Source organism: Trichosurus vulpecula, chromosome 2, assembly GCF_011100635.1.
Source record: "Trichosurus vulpecula isolate mTriVul1 chromosome 2, mTriVul1.pri, whole genome shotgun sequence".
Lineage (NCBI taxonomy): Eukaryota > Metazoa > Chordata > Mammalia > Diprotodontia > Phalangeridae > Trichosurus > Trichosurus vulpecula.
The window spans coordinates 396,859,490-396,882,404 of NC_050574.1; the positions used below are offsets into that span (position 1 = coordinate 396,859,490).

Here is a 22,915-nt window from a genome sequence, read left to right on the forward strand (position 1 = left end):
AGCCTCCAGAGTTTCAGGTCTATATGGCAATTATGATTCAGTTAGAACTATTTTGTGTGGCAGGTTAGAGCTTATGGAGGCAAATTTAAAACATGAACTGAACCAATACAAAGGTGGGATTGGGAGGGGGCACATAGGAAAAGCAGGAAACAAGGATGCAAAGGAGTAACCTTTATAACCTGAAGGAGACAAGAGATGTTCATTAACATGGTGCAGCAAGTCCATAAAAATATGAAAGCTCTCAGAAGCCTTCCTACCACCCCCAGAGCCCAGAAGGCCTTGTTGTTTCACAGACCTTGGAAAGGTGAAGATGGGCTCCTGACACCAAGCTTTTCATTTGAATTCACTTCCTGCTTTCTCGCTTACTAAGGTAACTTCCCCTGGTACCCATGCAGGCTTTCTTCCCACACAGAGTGACTCTGTATTTGCATTTTGGTTCTAATAGTGAATTCGCCTAACATGATTCAATCTTATTTTCCCAGTGGTACCATTAATATTTTAATTTAATCAGAATTTCAGGAACTTGTTTGCCATCCAGAGCAACTTGGTTACCTGTCAGCCTCCATCAGCTTGTCATATTAGAGGTGATTGTTCCCTGAATCTAATCTACTTTAAATGATTTCATTGGGTAGAGGTCTATAAATCATTTCAGAATGGGCCTGACAGATGAAGGCTTAGGTAAGTAAACAAATCAGGCTGGTTTTACTTTCGGCAGCAATGAACTTGGCTTTATCAACTTCTCATTGATTTCCGTACTCCAAAAGGTCAAAAAAATCTCTTTAACATAAAAACATTATTAATATAAGTATGGTACTGCAATCGACCATAATTAAGATGAGCTCCCACATTCTGTGATGAGGATGACTTCTCACAGTCTTACATATCTCAAGAAAACCTCGAATGCAGTCCGAAATGACAAAATTCATTTCCAAATGAGTTTGCTCTCATCTTTCCAATCAAAACAGAAATTAAGTGAATATTAAGGTGCTCAAGATCCCTCCTGCACTCTGAGTGAAATTCATAAAAGGAGAAAATGATAAGACCAGGCTGCATAGCTAACAGAAGTCCCACACATGAAGAGATGAACGGATCCTCATTCAACTGCTTTAAATGGTCCAAAGGACAAAAACAACCTCAAACAAAATTCCCCAATAGTACAGGAGACTTTAGACCTAAATTGTAATTCAGTTTGGTACACTGTCTATAGTTGAGATAATCAGTGATTATCAGCAGGGAATTGTCAGTAACTGAGATGAACAAGGTGATATTGTACTCAGCAAAAGGTATCTCTGAGAACCCTTTTACCTCTACATTTAAATTTCAAACATGGTAGATATGTGTGGTGCATAAAAACTTATTTGTTTTCCCTTTCTCTATACCACCAAAGAGATAAGTTCCTTCTGGGATAAAGCTCACCCTATAATAGGTGAAATGCTAAGTAGTATTTTCAAACAAAAAGAAATAAATTAATTCTTTCATTCGTTAATTGTATGAGACTACTGGTCCTAACTGCAAGAGGGCTTACATGTTGGGGTGTTAGGTGGCTGGAGAGGTAAAAGGCAATATAAATAACTCCTACTAAGCATAGGTTTGAGGAAAAAAAATAGAGCTATTGCTAAAGGAAAAAATGTATTTATCTTACAGATATGAAAAAAATTGTAAACTTATCTAATCTGAAGTTTGATTACTCTCCATCTTGCCCTGATTTGATATCAATATAATTGTTACATGTCTAAAAATAAACAAAATTATTTTATAGGTAGAGAGCATAAAGCCAAGGAAGACCAAGTACACAGTTAAAATATTACTAATGTAGTAGTTTCTATGGTCTGTACAGACACGGAGAATTAAACAGTTATAAATATGCAATTTTATGAAAACTTTTCAGACATTGTTTTAATGTTATGTTGGCTTTTTATAAATAATTGAATTTAATAGAGTATGAACATACCTACAAGTTATGTAACAGCCTACTTGAAATATATAGAAAGGTTCATTATATAAAAATGGATGAGAATATCCAAATAGTATAAGGAAGTCATGGCATTCATTTATCATTTAAAATGCAAATATATTGCTAAATGGTGAACACAGGCAAAATTAAATTTAAAATTGAGTGAAAACACAATGAAAGTATTGTAAAAAATAATTTTATTTTATAAAGAAAAGCAATTTTGCACATTTTGGTCTCTGACTTTATAAATTTGCTCATATTGTTTGAAATTACATTTAATTTTGAAAGCTAAATACAATTTCTGTAAAGAATATATAATGAATATAACTTCTGCAGCAAAACAAACATAACTTCTTTAAGAAAACAAAGATGCAAAAGTTATCTTGTTTATAAGGTGACTATCAAAACAAAGCAAAAAATAAACTGGATATCAAGGAATTAAAGATTTTTTTTCTTTGCCCTGAATATTATGTAATTAAAAAACGAGGAGAAAAAAAGATTCAGTCTAAAGCATTTCATTAATTTGCCAAATCCAAAATGCCAATAGATTATGTGGTCTCTGATTTTAATTTACAAATTATCATTTCAATCATGGTCACCTTTGATTAAGGAAAAATACTTTCAAGAAATTATTCCACAACAGTATACTACCTATAGAGCTTTCACTAAAAAAGAACTGATTTTAGAAGAATTTGTGGTCGTATTCTACACTGATACAAACAGCCATAAAGCACATGCATACACATAAGAGTGGTCTCATAAGTGGTGACAGCTGTGTGCTGGCTGTCAAAATATTTTGGACAGAGAAAAAGTGATTCTGTATTTTACTAAGAAATTTTACAAAGTTTATCTTTTAGCCTTTCAATCATTCCTCTTGAAACTGCAAGTAGTTTGATTTGAAAGGATTTGCACCTTTGAATCAATAGTTGGTTGTTTGTTCCCCCCCCCCCAGATTTATTTCTCACAAGCATGTCTTCTTATTACTGTATCTAAGGATCCATACATTCATGTCTGCTTTAATAGTCATTTCTGGTTTTCCCCTTCCCCCTCCCAGCTAGCATATGAAAAAGGAACAGCCTGTCATTATATTCTTTAACTTGGGGGAAATGGGATTGGCGGAAATACTATTTCCCTTATAACTAAATGCACATGTATAGTAGCCTTCTGCTTGATAACTAGGCCAAGAGTGGTCTAAAAGAAAGTGTGGCTCAGTACAAATTCAAGGATGAATAGGGAAGAAATTTCATTGAATAGACATTAGACTTTTCTCTGTCCTACATGCTATTAGGTTTGTTTATTTGTGAGGAAAAAGATGGTTGTGATAATTCTAAATGTGTTATAACTAGTCTTTCTTCTCAGGAACCTGTACATAAAGAACTTAGGGTGTTTCTTTCCATACTGTTCCCCTGTCCAAACTAAAGACAAGACTGTATGGAGGGTAGAATACTTTGTAGGGGAAAAAGGAGAACTAAACCTTTGTCTAATAAATGGAATATAAATGCATATGCGCCTATAATCTAGACTTTAATTTTTATTCAGTAATCTTCTTTCATGAATGTAGGTTAATCTTCAACATTTAAAAATAAAACTTCAATATTATTTGTTACAATGTCATATTTAATGCAAAGTATATAAATTAAGGGAAATATTTTTTCCTATCTCCCTTAACAGTATATAGTAATGACTTTCAGTTCTGGTTTCAAAAATGTATTTTTTCCATGATAAAATGGTTGACTTCTAGAGAGATAAATAAAATCAATTATCATTTAATTGGTATACATACACATAAACATATGTACATAAACACACGTGTGTAAATCTATTTCCATTCTCTCCACAGCTAGCAAAGTGATTTTCTCAAGGTTCAGATTTGATCATATCACTTCCATATTTAGTAAACTCCAATGCCCCCTGTCCACTAGGGTGAAATATCAACTCCTGTGTTTTTCATTTAAAGCCCTTTACAACCTTTCCTCAGCCTATCTTTCGAACCTTATTAATACATTACTCCCCTTCATGTCCTTTTTGGCCCAATCAAACTTGTTTTCATACTGTTTCTCATACTTACCATTCCATCTCAAACCTCCCTGTCCTTAGACTGGCTACCCCACATCTGAAATGTACTTCCTCCTCACTTCCTCGTCTAAGAATTCCTAGTTTTCTTTAAGACTTAGTTTAAGCACCACCTTCTATATTCATTGGTTGAAATAAAGATGAATAAACTGAAGTTACTTGATGCATATTCACATATTAAAGTAAGAGATAACAGATCATTGAATTTTTAGTACTACTTGATTTTCTTATCCTTTAAAAATCTATATTTCATTTTGCTCAAGTAGAAAAAAAAAGATCACATTATTATAAAGATTCAGAAAAGGACTCTTGGGACAAAAAGCAAAATTCTTCCCTTTACAATCGGGAATATGTTAAAATATTCTAACTTTATTGCTTCTACCATGGATTCTTCAAGGCCGTCATATTCTTAGATTTATGGTGATGGAAGAAAGTTGCTTCTCAAATGATACAGCATAGGCACTGAGTGAAGAATCTGGCCTATAATTAGTTTCCCAATCTCTGAAATTTTATTCCTACTGTTTCTTTTCCTTCTTTCTTGTAGATCTTTCAGCTACAAATCAAACCTCAGCCCTAGGGTAATCCCAGCTGGAATGAACAGTTTAGGTATCACTTTCTCTTAAGGTTCCCTTACACCATTTTCTTCCATTGAAAAAGAGAAAACAGCTTACATTTTTTATAAGATGGAAGAACACTTACGGTATTCCTTCTAACAACTTTCTTCCTCAGTAAATGAGGAGACCTTTTTCCTTCTCACTGTTGAATATGGGAGCAGTGGTGAAAGAACATATTGGCAGACTTTTGTCTTGCTGTGACCTGCAGCCCTGCAGCTAGAATTTGTTGGGTCAATGAGTATTCGTCAGTTATTTGTTGTTTCTTCTCCTTGGTTTATATTCCTTTGCCTAATAGGTCTATCATCCACACTTTTCAAATTTACAAAAGACAAAGGAATCTCAGTCACAATCTTTGTGAACTATGGATCTTTTAAACTTTCAGACTTTTATAGGCAGTGAAGTGTTAAGTTATTTTCATCTCCTATCTCCATTCAATATATTTCTAGTAAATTTCCCTGTATTTCATACTCGTTTTTTAAATCTACTTAAGATATCCACCTTAAGCTGGAATTAGCTATACTTACAGAAAGATCACTAAAATTTTATTATGAATTCTTCCTCTTGATTCACCTCCAAAGTTCCTTATAAGGATTCTTTGTTTTGGAGAAAGGAGGGACCTCTTACTCCATTCCCTTTCAACCTTCAAGCTTACTACTAGAAGACTAATTTGTTCTCATACCACTCTGCCTAACCTCAGGCCTGGGAGAAATGGGTCAAGTATATCAGCTCTATGACCTGAGAAATTAAATTGGTCAATTTAGTCAATGCACCCAAAGCTTTTGTGCTTGGAAAGAGCCTATGTGTGGAGGATTCTAGATTCTGACAAAAGTTTTTGATAAAGCAGGGAGATACGCAGGGGCAGCACTCTTAAACTGAACTAGTGATAAAATAAACAAGCAGGTTTTGCTTCGTCTGGAGCAAAGTGGCACATTAAATCTTTGGATGGAGACCTAAGTACTGTTTAAGGGAACAAGAAAACATATGAAATATCAATTTGGGGTAATCTCTGAAACAAAGCATATCTCAACTTTTCTGAGAACCGATAAAGTGTCAATTATATTGCAGATTCTTGACACACTGGTGAAAACAAAGAAATCTGGAAAAATTGGCAGACTCTGGCCATTAAACATTTTGTATTTTTTAGTTCTGACTTTAAGAAGTCTGTTGTTTTGTCTTTTTGTCTGTCCTCATTTTCTATTTTTCCAACTCTTGGAGATATTTCCTCACTTTTTTATTTTTTGTAGTTATTTATTGAAATGCTTGTAATTTACAAAACAGTAAAAAAAGACATTTTAAAAGCCCTAACCCTCAAATGGGAACACCCATTGCAATCATAACCTACTGGAGGTTATTGTAACACACTGCAATAAACATCTACATAATGAAAAGCTGTGTGCATCAGAAACATAAAAATAAAACATCATACACATACATATATAGAATGCAACATAGTGTTGGTAATGAAAATCACTTCTATAATTTCTGCTTTGCAAGATACTAAGTTCCTAAGGATATATGGAAAAAATGAATATAATTTATGTTCAGATATTTTATACTCATATCATTTATATTCATAATTTATTTAATTAATTATACTCAGAAAACTTATATATTTCAGCTACTACATGCTAACATGGTGATGATATACCTACATCTAAAATTGTTTAAGAAATACAAATTTTCACAAGCACTAGCATTAAATACCAGAAAATGACATTAAGGTGAAGGGTTATCACCATGACCAACTATGTAGAGAGATAAAAAATCAGATTCTTCATTTTATCTTCCTAGAAGTTATTATTTCACACTATAAATCCAAAAGATGTTCTTTTTCATAGTATACTATCAAAATGTGCTGCAAATGTTGGGTTACCCTTTCATGTTGAATCCTAAGTGAGAAAACAGGATTCTTAAGACATGTTTAATGTCTTTTTATGGCCATTTTCTCTGGTTAATTTCTGTAATGACCCTTTTCCTTGAGAAATGTTCTGAATAACTATCTTCATTCTACAGATGAAGAAAAACCCAGAGTAGTTAAAAAGATGCCCCAAGCACACAAGTAAAAACAGAAGGATTATAATCCATTTGCCTATTAGTCCAAGGTTATTTAATCTTTGTCAGAAAGTTATATGTTTAAAAAGTGTAATTTCTTCTTATTGAGAACTTCTCAGTCTGACAAGGCATAGTAAAAGAAAAGCCTGGTACGTTGCTCCATTTCTTACCCCTATTTTATTTAAAACAACATTCAGATCTAAATATTAATTTGAGCTTTGGTTTCTCTAAAATGAGTTTAAGTCATGAAAACTGAGGTTGAAAAGGACTGTCTGCTCTTAGGTCATTTGCAACCTCGAAAACTTAAATGGCAAAAATTAATCTTGACCATAAACCCCATAGTCATGAAAACATATTCTCCTAAATTCCATATCATTGGCCTGTAGCTCTACTGATAAAAATTATCAATATTTTGGATGATTTCATTTTGGGGGTTAAAATGAATAGCAAGAACCTCACTCCATTTCTATCAAAAAGCTCTGTCTATACATACCTATATCCTATTCTCAATCAAATTTATTTGATGGCCATGCAGAAATTTTGCTCATTAAATACAAAACATTAAAATTATATAAATTTTTGAAAATTAACTATGATCAGATTCACAGTATTACCTTTGATAGCCTCTTCCTGCTTCTTTCACAGGTTAAGCAACTTTTCCTGGTAAGAGATTGGCTTGACTTTTTTTTTTTTTGGAGTTAGAGTAGACAGTATCTTTACTCAAGTTCCTACTGTGCAGATGTGTGTTTTAAGTTGGAATTTATAATGTCAGTAGTAAATCTGCATTTTATATTTTTTCCTAATGAATTTTTAAGGCAGTGAAAAGAATGAATAAAGAAGGGCTAAGCAACTGAAATGCCTGTTACTGCTCCTTTGATTTTCCATTAATACGTAAAGCCCTAAACCAAAGGAAGTGAGTAGTAATAAATGTCTATTTTTTTAAAAAGCTGAACAAAACGAATATTTTAACATTTGAATTTATATGTAACAACATACTGACTATTTCTGATAGGCTACCAAAATCATGGTTTAATAAATTTAAATTCTACCAATTATTTTTATTGTGAGTGATTATAAAATATCCATAGAAATTGGCCATTTCTCATAGGTTACCAACACCATGATTTTAGTAAGGTTAAATTTTAGTAACAAATGTAGTGTGAATGAGAATAAAATAGCCATGAATTTTAGAGGATAATTTGACATGATCAGACAGCTGAGGACAAATCTCTCATTTTGTTTCCTGTCTTGAAAACTTCAGTAAGCTTGTAGGGGATTGCATTGCTTGTGTGGAAATCTAATTTTCAAAGTCATACTAGAATGGGTCTCCAGATGAGCCAACCAGAAGACCAGTGTTATAAATGCAGCATTGTTATTTCAGAAATCCTTTGTTTTGATGCTGAGTTTTGAGATATTCTTCGGATGGATAACTTACTTCACTGGAAGCTCTAGGTCACTTTGGTCTCTGGCCTTCAGGTAGGAAGGGAAAAACTAATCCCCCAACTTCATGTTGAGTTGTAGTTGTAAGGCCTAGACCTAATCTGGATCATTTGTTGAGTTTCGCATTCATGAAGCTGGTAGTTGATGAGTGTTGGCCTCTTGACCATAGTGCTAGCAGTTGGAGTAGGCTGTGACAGAGGAGATGGCATTAAGTCCCTTGAGAAAACCTGAAAGAGAACAGAGCCTCCATGGGAAAGAATGGTGCTTTTTTGAGTAAAAACACAGATCAAATTAAAATAGCCTCTGCATTTATATAAAACAACAAAACAACAACAGCAAGAAAAGCAACCAAAAGAAATCACGTTAAATAAACTAGACACTTCAAGATTCATTGAGTTTTTAATAACATACCATTTTGGTGAAGGCCTATTGCCTTCCCTCCACTAACCAACAGCTAGATTTCTTTAGCAGCATTTAAGGAAAAGGGGACTAATATCTCCTTGGAACTCAAGGCAATTATTGAGATCGATATTTCATTCAGCAAATAAGAATCTTCATCTGTCTCTTTTAAATGCAAAGATGGCACAGGTCCTTCCCCCCCCCCCCATAAAATCCAGCAAGATACTGCATGATGAAAATGTCTGTGAAAGTAAATTGTTTTCAGCAGACATAGCCACCATTTGAATAACAAAGAGGAAATCCTAGTATCGTTGATTTGCAGCAATTTTTTTTTTCCTTTCAGAGTTTTCAGGGGGAGGGAAAAAGAGCAGGACTGGAGCAATTCAAGAAGGCTATATTCTCATTACTTTTTTTCTGGTGGTATAGCGTTGAATTAAACTGAACCTTAGGAGACATTGTAATGTACACACAAACACACACAGACAGACACATGCACTCTTTCCTTCCCCACACCTAACAATGTTCCTTGATTCAATGAAAGTTTAATGCTTTTCTTTTAGTGCTGAAGATAACAATCCAGCTCTCTGGCTGACATCACTGTTAATCCAGTCTATGCATCAGCAATGACTGAATCCAGAGTAAGAGAAGAAGGTCAGTCCTGAGGCCTCTCCTACAGGACCAACTTTATTTCTTTCATATTTTGATTCAAGGACCCTGTAACTCCCCAAGGAAAAAAAAAAAGAAAGCCAAACATTGTTATTTTATCCTTCTCTGTGGGTAGAATGTGCTAAGGAAACACTGTCTTGAACTGAAGCTTTAAAAGGTGGATATAACATGTGGAGCAAAGTAGAGGATCAAATAAGGCATCTCTAATGCTTTCTACCTAAGGTTGCTGATTGGCTTATCTGGGCTTACTCCACAATAGGGAGAGGATGAAATGAGAGATACCCACCCTTCTGGCCACTAATTAGCATGGGCTTTATTGAATGGTGGTACACAGTCATTTCAAACATCCTAAAATGGCACAAAAGAGAAGGATATTTAAAGGAAATTGGGAACAAAAGAGGAAGGGGAGGGGGGGAGAGAGGAGAGGAGAGGAGAGGAGAGGAGAGGAGAGGAGAGGAGAGGAGAGGAGAGGAGAGAAGAGGAGAAGAGAGGAGAGGAGAGGAGAAGAGAGGAGAGGAGAAAGAAGAGAAGAGAAGGGAAGAGAAGGGAAGAGGAGGGAAGAGGGGAGGGAAGGGGAGAAGAAAAGAGGAGAGAGAGCCATAGTCATAAGTATATTAGAGCCTGTTGCTTTCCTTAACCTGTTATTTCTGATCCCACACAGGTAAGGAAGAAAAGTGGGATATTGATGAAATCAGAATATTTCCTTTCTTTTGATCTTTTTCTATCAATTAAGCAATTTAGTGAAGAATTGATTTTGTGTGAATATGAGCTGGAACTGTGAAGGACCAAATCAAGATAGACTTTCTTGTTCTCAGTTTCTGTAGTTATTAGATTTTGGAAGTCTATTGATACTAATAAGAAAAGCAATCTGGTTGGATATTTCTTCATCAGTGTGTTGCTTTGGCCAGCACTTTTCTCCAAGGTTATTAGACTATAAACTCACAAGCTGGCACATTGGGCAAGTGTTAGCTATTTTGCACTGGGGTCAGAATGCATCTGCTGGGCAGGTTCGCGTTGGCATTCTGAATCTCCTCCAATTTCACATTCCTCTCTTCCTGTGCTTGTGTCAAGAGTGGGACTGCTACAGTGCACATTTGTGGGTAGGTGGTCAGCACAGCAGGAAAATGCTAGGACTATAAGACAAATGATACGTATGAATTATTTGCAAGCTCAAGTAACAGCAATTTGACTTTTTATGAGCCTGTAACAATGCCCCCAGAGACGAATGTGTGAATTTCTGTAGATCATTGCATTTTCATGGCCTCGGCATTAAGTAGAGGTTGCAGCTCCAGGTTTTGAATTTCCCCACTCATAAATAAGAGCCATTTTGTTTTTTATGTCTGATTTTTTGCATGAAATATGTATATTCTAATCCTTGCTGAGAAGTCTTCAAGGAATAAGAGTGGAGGCTTTTCTTGGCATGAAATTTCAACCTGCCTGCTTGCAGAAACCATACCTCTTTGGTGTTGAAGTTGCAACACCTATATCAAGGGTCTGTGTATCAAAGCTATGTTCTTCTGTATTCTAATGTCTAACAATTTGCAGATCATGAATGACAGGTTTACAGAACTAACATGTTCTGGAGTCGTGGGTGATTTATTCCTGAATAAGAGAGGCAATTCAGACTGCCCCAGTGCCACAGGCTTCTCTCTGACTGCAGAGAAGTACTTCTGATTCGGATTGTTTTGCCTCTTTTAAGATTTTTGGAATTAAATCTTTAGTTTTAGTTTTTCCTCCAGCATTTTTAAGGAAGGATATTTAGCAGATGTTCAAAAGTCAATGTACCATTTTATTTGTATGACTAGGGAAGAGTCATCTATAAAATGAGGAAATCAATCTGGAAGACCTCCAAAGTCTCTTCCAGGTCTCTACTTATGATCCTAGTATCTCCATGGCCCCTTAGAGCTCTTCATCTATGTTCCTTTGAGGAGGGGTAAAAAGAGAGAATATTTCTGGGAAAACTTGAAAGTCAATGAACAATTCTATTCCTTGTAAATTTGGCAGAATGAAGTATGTCCCTTCCATGGCACAAAGTGTCTACTTAGCCTTTAGGGGCAGTGTACATTAACTGACATAAAAATCACCTTGATCAAGAAAGGTTACTATTCTGACCATGAGGCACAGGTTGCCTAGTACCTTCATTTCAACAGAATAATTTGCCTTCTATCAGGAGTGGAAAACAAATAGAGGGTAGGGGTATCAAGAGGATAAAAGAAGTTTCTTTTTTCCTACTTTTTATATCCAGGGGTGTTCAGTGTATATTTTTCTATCAGTGATGCAATATATCTTTAGCCACCGTTTAGATCAAGGGACTTTTCTGCTTGATTTAAATGTCCCTTGGGAAGTTTTCCACTTAAGAGGTTTTTTCAAGCCTACTGAATCACTTTTTGTGAATCTAGTCCAGCAGTGCTCAAACTACTTGTTCTCAGGACTCCTTTAGACTATTAAAATTATTGTCAATCCCCCAAAGAGCTCTTGTTTATATGGATTATATCTATTGATGTTTGCCACATTAGACATTAAAAATCTTTGTGTTATTATAGAATAGTTTTGATCTCAAGGGCACTCTGAAAGGGCCTAGGGGACCCTTAGGTCTTGAACAACTAGTTTAGTCTTTACTCATCACCAGAATGGCCAGAGTTAGAAGGGATCTAAAACAAAAAGCCAAATGCAAGAATCTCCCTATTACAGCCTTCGATCTTTTTTTGGAGATTTGAAATAAAAATCCTCTGGCACTTAAATCATGACGGCATTACATGATTACACTACTGGGAATCAGGTAATTTCTCATTGAGACCGAATAGATAAATGGGTACGCATTCTCCCTATTACTTCATAAATCTATGATTTCATTGGTGTAGATACTGTCTCCACCAACGTAGTTCATAGTCCCTCCTTGCTTTAGTAGGTAGTTCTCTCAAATTTCAGTAGCTAAAGCAACCAATATACAAAATTCCCCAATGGCCAACCAACTGATGATGGCACTCAATGAATTTTCTTGCATAGGTCTTCAAAATACAGTCATTCTGTCATTAAGCCATTACTCAAATGCCTTCCTATTTGCTAAGATTTGTCAAGACTTTCACTCTAGTGACGCAGCTTCGGAAAATCCAGGTTTACCTCCACACCTTGAGGAGGAGTTGAAAGAGAATTTTAACAAGGAACATTTTTTCATAATGATGGCATATATTCAATGTGAATGCTTTGGGGGCAAAAATGTATGTCTATCTCCTTTACAACTTTCCCTTCCTCTTTACCATCCCCCCCCCACCCCAGTAGCCTTAGCTGTCTAAACACACTAAGTTTTGCTTTCTTGTATACAGTGACAAAATCATTTCTGAATACAGAAGAAATGTTGAAGACAAGACTTCAGAGAAAACACTCCTATAAAATTATTTGAATCATATATCCATTTCCTTTTCTCTTTTCTTTTTGAATCTCAAATTCAGAGCTTGTACTCTCACTTTTGATTCTTGTCTAATGGTACAGAAGCAGTGTATTGCAATTTAAGTGTCTGAGTCATCTACTCCTCATTCAGTGTCCACAGAGAAGCTTTCCCAAGTTTTCTGTATTTTGTGGGTCTACTTCTACTCAAATAAATCACAGTTTATGGGTCCCCAGGGATGAATTTATTTTTACTAGTTATCCAGAGGATAAATTCAAAAGCATTTAGTCAAAGAGCATTAGAAAAGTAGCAATAGAACATTTCCCCCATAGACCTGGGCTACACTCTCCCACAAATACATAAACTTATCAGTGGGGAAAATGGCTACAGTTAGGAAATGCATGTGGAGAGAAAAACCATAGGATACACTTGTGGATACACCCAGAAGTATGCTCAAATAAGAAACACATGGGGTCAGAACATGGCATGTGCCTCCTATGCTGCAGTGATGATATCTTCTAGTGATGTTACGATTTTCCTGCTATGCCTACTACCTTCTGGTCTCACATTACTTCAAAATGTGATGGTTGCAAAATTTTAGACTATATAGAACTTTTATTGCTCTCTAACCTCTTTGAAGGTATGTATGAGCTTAATAGTAGTATTGCTGGGTCAAAGAATATAAACAGTCTAGTGAATTTTTTGCACAATTGTAAATTGCTTTCCAGTAGAATTGAATCAATTTATAACTCCACAGAGTATTGGTTTGCTTCCCCTCTTCACATGCTTTGAACATTAACCATTTCTACTTTTCAATAAATAATATTTGCAAATGTGATAGATGTGAGGTAAAATCACATAGTGGTTATATTTTACATTTCTCTTAATGATTTGAAACATTTTTATTCTATATGGTTGTTGATTTTTTAAAATTAAATATCTTCTGCTGACATCTATTTGGAAATTGTTCTTGATCTTTCATATGTAAACATACATGTATACATACATATATTCTTTATATCTCTGATAAGTTTTTTCAAAGATATTTAATGCTTTCTCTCCTCACTTATTTCTTTTCTGATGGTCTTGATTTTGCAATAAAATTTGAAGAAAAAAGCCTTTTCAATTTATACATAATTAAGATTATGTATTTTATTTTTATTTCTTATTTTTATTTTAATTTATTGAATAAAAGAAGCATTTCAATAACATGGTACAATAAAAAATATGATTGTACATAAAAGTGCAAATCTACAATGCATAGTTTGCTATACTTTTCAAAAATAAAACAATATTATCATGTAAATTCCTTTTTTTCTTTCCTCTGTCTCCACCCTAGAGATGGCTACCACTAGACACAAAAATGTACATACATATACATACATGTATATATATAGTATATATATGTATATATATCTGTGTGTTTGTGTATATGTATATATAAGTGCATGTGCATGTATGTATACATACATACATATATGTTCATATATGTGTATATATTTGTATAATATGTATATATACTGCTGTAGCTGCTTGGCTAAGACTTATAAAATTATGCATGAGTATACAATAGTAAAGTTTTATGTAATGAATGTTCATTAGTAAAGTCTATAATTCTCTTGTTCACTCATATCCCTTCCTGGTTTGGATATCAGGACCATATTTGTTTTGTTGTAAGGAGTATTGAAAAGTACTTGTTAGTCATTTAGATATTTTTTTTTTATAAAGTATGATTGGTCCATTAAATACTTAGTAGAATTCATTAGGAGAAGAGTCTTTCCTTTTAGAGTTCATTTATGATTTGATCAATCTCTGTTTGCTAATTTGGGCTTTTTTAGACTTCTATTTTTTGTTTCATTAATTTGTTTATTTAAATTTTTGTAGATAATCATTAAATGTGATGCTTAAAAAGGATTATTCACAAAAATATAAAATATTCCTATTAACAGAATATAAAATTGCCATGTCAAACAACCAAATTATATAAAAAATTAAAAATTATATAAAATAAAATTGAACGTTAGCTATTAACAGCATAAGGGAAAATATCCCTTCATCTCAGATATATTTCTTGTTTAAATCCATTAAACATTTAAAGGATAATTAATTACTAACTATTCACATGAACCATTCATGAAAATTAAGAAAGAAAACACTCTCTTAAACTATATTTATAAGATGAATATAATCCTCAAACTCAAAACATAAGAGGAAGAGACAAAGAAAGAGAACTATTGACTGATATCAGTAATGAATACACATGCAAAAAAGCAAAAAATTAAATAAAAAGATTACAGGACTATATCCAGAATTATTTAGTATGATCAAGTTTTATATGTACTAGGTATACAAAGATGATTTAGCATTAGGAGGCAGTTAATATAATTAATCATACCAAAGCCATCCAGAAACATATGATTATATATATATGGAGAGAGAGAGAGAGAGGGAGGGAGGGAGGGAGGGAAAGCCTTTAACAAAATACAATACTTAATAATGCTAAAAGCTCTAGAGTATATAGGCAGAGAAGGACCACATTTTAATTTCTTGAAATATCTATGTACACATATGTGTATATGCATATGTGTGTAACCCAAAACATGCAATATTTGCGGATTAAATATTAGAAGGTTTATCACTAAATGTACAAAATAATAATGTTATCTTTCTCTGCTATTATCCAAAGTAGTTATAAAAATCCTGGTGAGAGCAGTAAGACAAGAGAAAGAAATTAGAGACAAATTTGTCAAAATGGAGACAGTTGACATGATGATGTATTTTTAAAAAGCTCCAAAGAATGAGGAAAGAAACTCATGGAGATTATTAATAGCTTCATGAAAGCAACTGTTTTCAACAGAAATCTATGAAAATCAATAGAAATGCTTCACAAAGTTAAGAGAAGAATGACAATTATCAGATACCAGAAGTGATCAGTTTCTACTTTGTTTCTTTTTTTCTCTACCAAAGTGGATAATCTTCAGAATAATACCAGTAATGATAGGTACAATTATAATTTTACAAATTAGTGAGGTATTATATTACAATAACAAAATCCATGAGGAAGTAATAAAAGGAAAACTATTCTAAATAATTATAAATGCATAAAATATTTGGCACATAGTGGCTTGAGGGAATGGAGGCACGAATAGATACTATTATTTCTAGGAATTTATAAGAGGGAGAAAAGTTATATGCTGATAGTTTTAAGGAATGGTATGTTAAGTGAGGGGATTTGTTTGTTTCTTTAAGAACAGGGGACACCTAAATATATTTGTATCTCTGAGGAAAAAAGCCACTAGAATAGCAGAAATGATATTCAAGAAGAAAGGAATGGTATAGGAGGTAATCTCCTGGGGGATAAAGGTTGTTCACACAGATCTAGTGACTTCAAGCCATTTTTGTAGCTAAGTGCCTTCTAACTGTCTTTTTATTTATCATTGATTTTAATTTCCTGAACCATTTGTAACCTATCCTTTTTTTGTCTGAAAATTATTCACCTTGGTGGAATAAAAGAAACGAATCAGAAACTAACCACTTCTAGTATCTGACAATTGTCATGGTCATCTTAGCTGGCTTAAGCATTTCTACACAGATGACTTCCAGAACAATATACCCAGCCCTGGTTTCATTCATGAAGTCCAATTATGCATCATGTTTATTGGATATTTCAAATGGGATGTCCCATAAGCTTCTCAATCTCAACATGGCCAAAATGATATTCATTATCTTTCTTTACCCTTACTTTTGCTCCTCTTTTGGACTTCCTTATTTTGGTTGAAGGTGCCATATCCTTCTAATCATGCCAGTTTACATCCACGTTGTCAACCTCAATTTCTTATACTCATATTTAGACTACAAAATCTTGTCATTTCTCTTTATACATCTCTTAGATACTACATCTCCTCTTCACTCAAATAGAGACCACCATACTTCAGATCCTTATTACATGGTGTTATTGCAAGTATTCTATTTAGTCTCCCATTTCAAACTCCTTACTCAAATCCACCATCCAAACAGGTGCTATGACTTTCCTAAAGTGGAAATCTAATTGTTTTATACTCCCTTTGCCTCCCCATCAATAAAATCTCCTGGCTCCTCAAGGATCAAATATAAACTCCTTTGAGTTCATTTAAAGTTCTTCAGAATTTGTTGCCTTCTTCTCTGTTTATAGATTTCTCTCCTTTATGCATTCTATTTTCTTGCCATATTGTTCTACTTTCCATTCCATACAGAAGGCGCTCCCTCTACCATTTTCATAAGTTTGCAATGATTATCTCCCCATTTTAAATGTTTTTTCCCTTTCACCTGCATTACTTATAATAATAATAATTATAATAATAATAATAATAAGAAGAAGAAGAAGAAGAAGAAGAAACAGGAGGAGGAGGAGGAGAAGCATTTATACAGCACTTTTAAGTACAAAGCACTTTACATATGTTATTTCATATGATCTTCATATTAAACCTACATTATTATCCATCTTTTACAAATGAGGAAATGAGATAGGGAGAACTTAAGTGACTTGCTCAGGGTCCCAGAGTTGTAAATGTCTGAGGCAGGATTTGAAATTGGGTCTGCCTGACTCCAGTTCCAGTACTTTACCTATTATACCATCTTGTTTCCATGGTATTCTTCAGAACTCAACTCAAATACCTCCTTTCTATACACCTTTTTGCATCCCTCCAGCAGCTAGTAACCTTTCTTCCCAAACTACCTTGTATTCAAATCATGTTATCACTTCCCTGATGTCATGGTCCTCTTCGAAAATGAAAAAACAAACAAACCACCTATGAGTATACTGAGCTGCTTGAAAAGGGGACCCAGCTATTTGGGTAATTCAGCTTCTCCTCTCCCTCTCCTTCTTTTCCTCTCCAAAGGAAGGTGAATTTTGATGGCCAGAAGCTGCCCACTTAACTTGAAGTTTACTGGTAGATTTCCTTCCTTCCTTCCTTCTTCCTTTCTTTCTTTCTTTCTTTCTTTCTTTTTTTTTCTTTCTTTCCTTCTTTCTTTCCTTCTTTCCTTCTTTCTTTCCTTGTTTCCTTCTTTCTTTCATTCCTTCCTTCCTTCCTTATTTCTTTCTTTCTTTCTTTCTTTCTTTCTTTCTTTCTTTCTTTCTTTCTTTCTTTCCTTTTTTCTTTCCTTCTTTCATTCTTTTATTCTTTCTTCCTATCAAAAACCTTAAAATCAGTTTCTTCTAAAGCTCATACATTAGACCACAATAGGTCCCCGCCCAAGCTCCACATAATGGCTGTATTTTGGGCCCTCCTGACTTAGAGTGAATGTCAATGGTAACTGTTTCTTTTTGGAACAGCAGCCGTGAGGATCTTGCTCTTCCAGCTTGATTTTTCCTTTCTTTTTTTCTAATTAAAAGGGCCATCCCTTGACTCACTTCTTTTTTTCTTTTTTTTCCTTTAAATTTCTTTTTAGTTTTCAACATTCATTTCCGCAAGATTTTGAGTTACAAATTTTCTCCACATCTCTACCCTCCCCACCACCCCAAGATGGCAAGCATTCTAATTTCCCCTTTCCCCAGTCTGTCCTCCCTTCTATCAGCCCCTCCCCCCATGCCCTTTCGCATTACTTTCTTGTAGGGTAAGATAGATTTCTATACTCCATTGCCTGTATATCTTATTTTCCAGTTGCTTGTAAAAACAATTTTTAACATTTGTTTTTAGAACTTTGAGTTCCAAATTCTCTCCCTTCTTCCCTCCCCACTCACACTCCTTGAGAAGGCAAGCAATTCAATATAGGTTATATATGTATCATTATGTAAAACATTTCCATAATAGTCATGTTGTAAAGGACTAGCTATATTTCCCTCCATCCTATCCTGTCCCCCTTTATTCATTTTTCTCCTTTTGCCCTGTCTCTTTTCAAAAAATGTTTGCTTTTGACTACCTCCTCCCCCAATCTGCCCTCCCTTTTTATCATCCCCCACCCCTTCTTATCCCCTTCCCTCCACTTTCCTATAGAGTAAGATACTCAATTGAGTATGTTATTCTCTCTTGAACCCAAATCTGATGAGAGCAAGATTCACTCATTCCCTCTTCCCTTCTATTACAACAGTTTCTTTCTTGCCATTTTTATGTGAGATAATTTACCCCATTCTATCTCTCCTTTTCTCCTTCTCTGAATATATTCTTCTTTCACCTCAATTTTTTTTAGATATCATCCTTTCCAACTCACCCTGTGCACTCTGTCTATATATGTATATTCCCTTCAACTACCCTAATACTGAGAAAGGTCTCATAGGTGACAAATATCATCTTTCCATGTAGGAATGTAAACCAAACAGTTCAACTTCAGTAAGTCCCTTATGATTTCTCTTTCCTGTTTACCTTTTCATGCTTCTCTTGATTCTTGCACTTGAAAGTCAAATTCTCTACTCAGGTCTGGTCTTTTCATCAAGAATGCTTGAAAGTCCTCTATTTCATTGAAAATCCATATTTTGCTCTGAAGTATTATACTCAGTTTTTCTGGATAAGTGATTCTTGGTTTTAATCCTAGCTCCATTGACCTCTGGAATATCATATCCCAAGCCCTTTGATCCCAATGTAAAAGCTGCTAGATCTTGTATTATCCTGATTGTGTTTCCACAATACTAAAATTGTTTCTTTCTGGCTGCTTGCAATATTTTCTCCTTGGCCTGGGAACCCTGAAATTTGGCTACAATAGTCCTAGGAGCTTTCTTTCGGGGATCTTTTTCAAGAGGCAATCAGTGGATTCTTTCCATTTCTATTTTATCCTCTGGTTCTAAAATATCAGGGCAGTTTTCCTTGATAATTTCTGGAAAGATGATGTCTAGGCTTCTTTTTTGATCATGGCTTTCAAGTAGTCCAATAAGTTTTAAATATCTCTCCTGGATCTATTCTTCAGATCAGTGGTTTTTCCAATGGGATATTTCACATTGTCTTCCATTTTCTCATTCTTTTGGTCCTGTTTTATAAAATCTTGAATTCTCATAATGTTACTACCTCCCACTTGCTCCATTCTAATTTTTAAGGCAGTATTTTCTTCAGTGGTCTTTTGCACCTCCTTTTCCATTTGGCTAATTCTGCCTTTTAAGGCATTCTTCTCCTCATTAGCTTTTTGGAGCTCTTTTTTGGGTCTCCTTTAACAATTTGTTGACTCCCTTTTCATGATTTTCTTGCATCACTCTCATTTCTCTTCCCAGTTTTTCCTCTACTTCTCTTACTTGATTTTCCAAATCTTTTTTGAGCTCTTCCATTGCCTGAGACCAATTCATATTTTTCTTGGAGGCTTTTGATGTAGAATCTTTGACTTGGTTGACTTCTCCTGGCTGTATGTTTTGATCTTCTTTGTCACCAAAGAAAGATTCTATAGTCTGAGTTTTTTTTTTACACTGCCTGCTCATTTTCCCAGCCAATTACTTGACTTTTGAGCTTTTTGTCAGGGTATGACTGCTTTCAGAGTAGAGCATGCTCTGTCCCAAGCTTCAGGGGTTTTGTGCTGCTGTTTTCATTGCTACTTCTATTCTGAGGTCATATGACACTCCTCTCGTGGCCTGTGCTCTGGTCTGTGAGTGATCTCAAGCACTCCTTTCTGCCATGTAACTACCAAGAGGACTCCCTCTCCACATCCAGCACAAGCTTTGCCACACCAGTTCTCCTCCTCCCCCAAGTACTGCCAACCAGGACTGCAACCCCAATCCAAGCAGGGTAAAGCAAGAGAAAACTGCCTCATCACCAGCAAAGATATCCCTGCAGTCCTGCTCTGATCACCCACTTGATTCTCCCCACCATCTGTGGGCCTGGAGCTGAGGAAGCAGTCCTCACTGCTGAGGGTGCCACCACCATGGCAGCCACCTCTGTCACCTTAGGGCTGGGGCTAGATCATGTACTTTTCTCACCCAGGTCCACTGGTTTTGTTGTCTTTGGCATCTGTACTTTGCGAATGCTGGAAACTGCCACAGCTCAATGATTCAGGGCCCTGAGGCCTGCTCCATCAGGTGTACTCTGGCCTGGTGTCTTCCAGCATGGTCCACGCTGGGCTGCACTCTACTCCTAGCATGGTATGATAAATCTTCCCCAGAGACAATTCAGGCCATCTTGGGCTGGAGACTAGTTTCACTCTGTCATTTTGTGGGTTCTGTAGCTCCAGAATTTTTTTAGAGTCATTTTTTACAGGTGTTTAGAAGGATTTGGGGGAGAGCTCAAGTAAGTCCCTGTTTGCATGCCACCGTCTTGGCTCTGCCCCCCCTCCCCCCAGACTGCCCCTTGACTCACTTCTTAAAGAGATCTATTTCCCTGAATGGGCGTCACCTCACTCTAAGTGAGTACATGAAAAGACCTTAGCCAGGGTTTCCCATTGCATCCTGGTTCATCTCCAGTCATCTTGTTGAATATCTGATCACTGGATCCAGATGGCTCTGGAGGAGTAAGTGAGGCTGGTGATCTTGCACAGCCTCCCCTCACTCAAATCAAAATCAACTGCAAGTCATGTCATCATTTCCCTGATTCATGGTCCTCTTACAAAGGATGAACACAACAACAACCTTGTGTTCATTTGGAATCTGCTCTGTCCATACTATCTCCACCATTAGCATATGGAGATGTTCTAAAGGGCAGAGCTTCTTGAGGAAAGGACTATTTCACTTTTGATATTGTATCTCCAGCTCTTGACTCCTGCTAGGAGCTTTTGCTTGTTGACTTACTGACTGATTCTTTGATCTTCTTGTTCCCAGTAGAGTTAAATGATTCCTTTTGTTGTTGTTGTTCTTAACACATATTACTAGGCTCACCTCATTTCTGGACTTATTTTCTCTTACTGGACCTCTTCACTCTTGAATAAAACCTTCAATCACCTGCCATTGTTTCTGTGTTTTGCCCACGAGGCAGTTTTAGTCCAAATAAGTGAGTTCGTATTCTTATGGTGATCTGCAGTATATCTGGAATGGAATACACATGTAATTTGGATTAGTCATTAAAGGTTTCCTGTCAACCAGGATGGAGGTCTCTTATGCTGAACTTCAATGCTGGGCTTGGCCCTGTGCTGTTTAACACTTCATCAATAGCTTAGACCTAGATGGAATGTTTCTTAAATTTGCATATAAGGAAATGTTGGAAAGGATAGCCTTCATGATGCACGACAGAGTCAGAATTCAAAAAGACCTTTATAAGATAGAGCACTACACTGAATTTACTGAGATGAAATTCAATAGGAATAAATGCATTCTTACAGTTGAGTCTCTCCCCACCCCCCCAAAAAAAGTAACTTCAGATATACAAGATGAGGGCAGTGTGGCTAGATAAGTTTATCTGAAAAAGGTTGGGGGTGGGTGGGTAAGGTGTAGCTCAATTTGAATCAGCAGTGTGACAGGGCAATTTCTTCCTAGGCTGTTTTCAGAAAGGCATCATACCCAGAACAAGAGAAATAGTAGTTCTACTGGGTTAGGCTCTGGTAAGAATATATTGGGGGTCAAAGCGCTGCGGCCTCCGAAGCCGAGGCTTTGCGAGCCTCGAGCACCCGGTTAGATGCGACCCTCGTGCAGCTGCGCCTGGAACTTGAGCAGCTGGAAGGGAAGCAGGTGGCCTTGAATGCCCGAGTGGAGGAGGGCTAGTTTTCCCTCTCTAAGACTCGCTATGCTATGGGTGCCAAGGCTGTCAGCCCCCTTCGGTATAGCTCCTCTATGGCTCACTTCTGCGTCTGCACGAGTCAGCCCAAGCCAGGTCGGCCTGAGTTCGAGGTGATTTTCACTGGAACTGGAACCCCGAAGGACGGGAGACCCCAGGTGTCCCAAGGTGTAAGTAATTATGGGGAGCCAGAGTCCGAGTCTCAGTTTCCGGTGCTTCGCAGGCGGCTGCAGCCTCAGGGGTCTCCTTTGCAGCCCACCCCACCCACACCTCTGCGACGTCTCCAGAGCGGGATCCCCTGACCTGGTTTGGGATCCTGGTGCCCCAGAGTCTGCGGCAGGCCCAAGGAAGTTTCCGGGCAGCTCTGCTGATGGCTGGGGAGATTGCCACGCTCCAGAGCCGAATCGAGTGGGGAAGAGCCCAGATTCAAGCACTTCTCCAGGAGAAACAGAAACTGCTTGATCAACGGCAGGTGGCATGAACACATTTTCTAAAATTTAGAATCCTGATGAATAATTTTGTCTTTTATTTTATGACTATGAAAAAAAGTGAAAATTAAAACTTTTTTTTTCCTTTTCTGGAAAAAAATAGAATATATTGGGAATATTCTGTTTGGTTCTAGGTGTCAAATGTTTGAAAGTGTTAGATAATAATTGAGGGCACATGTGGCCTTCTAAGTCCCTAGGTATAGTCTTTTGACTGAGTCCAAGTTTTACAGAACAAATCCTTTTACTAAAAG

At 36.1% G+C, this 22,915-nt stretch overlaps 1 pseudogene; it reads left to right on the forward strand.

Annotated features, from left to right (window-relative positions):
- The first annotated feature begins 653 nt into the window (after positions 1-653).
- LOC118837244 lies at positions 654-22,657 on the forward strand (annotated as a pseudogene).
- The last annotated feature ends 258 nt before the right edge of the window (positions 22,658-22,915 follow it).